Source organism: Myotis brandtii, unplaced genomic scaffold, assembly GCF_000412655.1.
Source record: "Myotis brandtii unplaced genomic scaffold, ASM41265v1 scaffold987, whole genome shotgun sequence".
In the NCBI taxonomy this organism is placed as follows: domain Eukaryota; kingdom Metazoa; phylum Chordata; class Mammalia; order Chiroptera; family Vespertilionidae; genus Myotis; species Myotis brandtii.
The window spans coordinates 49,688-53,730 of NW_005372107.1; positions in this window are offsets into that span (position 1 = coordinate 49,688).

Genomic DNA, 4,043 nt, shown 5'->3' on the forward strand with positions numbered 1-4,043 from the left:
TATTTTTATTGGCAATATTATATATTACTAGAATATCTGTATATTCTAGTAATCTCTAAATAGTGGTATCTTGCATTTTTTGTGTTCCAATGAAAGTTTGTTATGGACACTGACCAGGAATCAAACCGTGACCTCCTGGTTCATAGGTCGATGCTCAACCACTGAGCCACACCAGCCGGGCTGATATAATGATCTTTCAAAGTGAGTACATGCCAAAAGAGAATGTGTGAAAAGGATATTTGCCATATATTAGCTAGTTTTGAGGGGATCAAGGAAGGTTTTGGATTATTTCCCCATTAACTTCCATTTTTTTTATGTATTTACAGTGACCATTATTTTTATTACAGCTTAAAAGCTTTGAAAAATGAAATGAATAAAGTAACTGACTAAAAATTTCCTGTGGCCAAGAACTCATAATATGATTCCTTTATATCATACAGTATATTGGATTAAAATTAAGGAATATATCCCCAGAGGTGAATCTTTGCTCTTCAGAAGTAAATTTTTGTCTGCTGCAGATATAGATATATATATATAAAAGTACATTTGCCCCGGCCAGGGTGGCTCAGATGGTTGGGCATTGTCCTTTGCACCAAAAGTTTGCCAGTTCAAAGCCTGGTTAATCTCTTCCAATCCTCTTCCCTTTCCTTCCCCTTCCTTTTTTTTTTTGAAATTTATTTTTTGGTAGGTGACAGAATTAAAATCAACTTATGGAATCTTCAAGGTGTATATTGCCTCTGGCAGAATTTAATTATTCTCCATATGAATATCTAGTTGTTCCTATGCCAGTTACCAAAGTTTTTCCCCATTCCCCACTACTTTGCAGTACCACCTTTAAGGAAAATCAGTAATCTATATATATAAAAGGCTAATATGCAAAGTGTCACGTCGGGAGTTCCACCGGGAGACAGGGAGTTCGATCGCTCACTATGATGTGCGCTGACCACCAGGGAGCAGCGTGGAACAAAGGAAGGCCCTGGCCGGCAGCTGGGGAAGGGAGGTCCCGGCTAGCAGCCAGAAGGCCCTGATCGGCCCTGATCGATGGCCAAGCCTAGGGACCCTACCCATGCACAAATTTTGTGCACTGGGCCTCTAGTCTATACATAATTACAGGTCTGTCTTGGCCTCAATCTTCTTTGATTGCTCTATTTTTCAATACTCTTAACAATACCATAGTGCATTAGTTATCATAGCTTTGCAAGGAGTCTTGGTATTTGGTAGAGGAGGTCTTCTCATCTTGCTCTCTCTTAAGGTTTCTTGGCAGCTTAAGAAACACCCATAAAGTATTCTTTCTTAAAAATGAATCCAATTGAGCCCTAGCTGGTTTGGCTCGGTGGATAGAGCGTCGGCCTGCGGACTGGAGGGTCCCAGGTTCAATTCCGGTCAAGGGCATGTACCTTGGTTGCGGACACATCCCCAGCAGGGGGTGTGCAGGAGGCAGCTGATCGATGTTTCTCTCTCATTGATGTTTCTGACTCTATATCTCTCTCCCTTCCTCTCTGTAAAAAATCAATAAAATATATTTTTTTAAAAAGAATCAAATTGAGCCTCTAATCCCAACCATTGGTTTCAAAAAATATGGAGAAATATCTGCGACAACATGAATGAAAATGCAGGGCGTTATGTTAAGTGAAATAAGCCGGACAGAGAAAGGCCAATACTGCATGGTAGAAGCATATGTGAAATCTTGGAGAAAATAATAAAAGCCAACCTCCCAGAAACAGAGTGGAATGGTGGTGGTTGCCTGAGGGATTAGGTGGGGTGGGGGAAATGGGGAGAGATTGGTGAAAGGGTGTAAACCTATGTTGACTACAGTTGAAATTTGTTGACAAGAGTAGATCTTAAAGGTTCTCACCATAAAAAACAGGTGATGGATGAATTAGATTGTGGGAATTCTTTCACAATGTACTTACACATATAAATTCATCACATACATTTTAAGTATATTATAATTTTTAATTTTTTTCATTTATCAATATTAGAAAGAAGGGGTAAAGGGGGAGAGAGGGAGAGAAAGAGAGAGAAATTGACTTGTTCCTCCATCCATAATGCATTTATTGGCTGCTTCTTGTATGCGCCCTGACAGGAGATCGAACCCGAAACCCTGGTGTATTGGGGCAATGCTCTCAACAATGAGACTCCTGTCCTGGGCCTAAATATATATTACAATTTTATTTGTCAATTATACTTCAATAAATGTGCAAAAAAAGAGAAAGAATTGAATTTGTTACAGTTATCTGAGCAGGATCCCAGACTTCCACACCTACTTTTTGAATAATCATGGCTCATTTCAACCACCTTGTATGAAAATAAAACATCCCATCATATTTACGATGTCAAGAGCAGAGTGGATGTAAATGATGAGACATTTGAAGTGTGAGCCAAAGAAAGAAACATTTTCAATGTTTATTGTTGGCTTTTCTTTTTCAGATACAGTGTAGTATTTCCTTCAGTTTCTTGACAGTGCATTTCTTTCATTTGCCAGAAAACTAATTTCAAAACCAGCATTTAAAATGAAGAAAAATGAGAAACTTTAGGTATTTGTTTTGTGGGTTGGTGAGAGGTTACTTTTCCTATTTGTGTGTCTTCAGCATTTTGGAATGAATAGCTCCCAGAAGATAAACTGTCAGAGGTCAGGATGCATCCAGGCACAAGTAGACTAAAGAAAGCAACAACATCAAACCGACAATAAGATATTCAGCCACGGTTACTGTTTTTGTTTGTTTGTTAATCCTCACGCAAGGATTTTTTCCCATTGATTCTTTTATTGATTTTTTAGAGAGCAAGGGAGAGGGATAGAGAGAGATAGAAACATGGATGAGAGAGAAACATCATCCATCAGCTTCCTCCTGCACACCCCCTACTGGGGATGGAGCCAGCAACCAGGGCATGTGCCCTGACCAGGAATCAGAGAGCTGACCACTTGGTTCCTGGATCGATGCTCAACCACTGTGTCACATTGGCCGGGCTCCATTGACTCTAAAGAGAGAGTGGAAGGCCCGGCCAGTGTGGCTCAGTGGTTGAGCGTCAACCTAGGAACCAGGAGGTCACGGTTTGATTCCCGGTCAGGGCACATGCCTGGGTTATGGGCTTGATCCCCAGTGTGGGGCGTGCAGGAGGCAGCTGATCCATGATTCTCTTTCATCATCGATGTCTCTCTCTCTCTCTCTCTCTCTCTCTTTCCCTTCCTCTCTGAAATCAATAAAAAAAAATTAAAAAGAGAGAGAGAGAGTGGAAAGGAGGGAGAAAGGGAGGGAGATGGGGGGGGAGAGAGATTGAGGATTGGCTGCCTCCCGCACTGGGGATCCAATTTATCATCCAGAGAGAGCCCTTGACTGGGAATGGAACCCGCGACCCTTCCTTCGAGGGCTGCTGCTGTAACCACTGAGGACACCAGCCAGGGCACAGCCACAGTTACTTTTCAGTCACACTTATTTGTGCTATGATTTTTAAAAATCAGGGAAAAGGAAAGAAGGAAAAGATAAAAGAAAAAAAAAGAGGTCAGGTGCTAATAGTGCCTGAGAACTGACTGAAGTGAACCATCTTATGCATTTTTTTAAAAGAAGTGGCAACCTAGCCCTGGCCGGTGGCTCAGTGGTTAGGTCGTTGGCCCAGGCACCTAAGGGTGGCGGGTTCCATTCTAGGTCAAGGGCATGTACCTAGGTTGCGGGTTCGCTCCCCACCCTCAGGGCTCTGGGGAAAAGCAACCAGTGGAGGTTTCTCTCTCCCTTCCACTCTTTCTGAAAAGCAATGGGAAAAAAATCCTCAGGTGAGGATTAAGGGAAAGAACAACCCACACCACAAATTTTTTTAAAATATATTTTTACTGATTTCAGAAAGGAAGGAAGAGGGAGAGAGATAGAAACATCCTTGATGAGAATCATGGATCAGCTGCCTCCTGCATGCCCCCCCCCACTGGTCAATCCCAAAACCCTGGAATGTGCTCTTGACCAGATTCGAACCTGGGACCCTTCAGTTCGCAGGCCCACGCTCGGTCCACTGAGTAACCCGCTAGGGCCACAGTTGTTTGTAGTTGTTTTTAA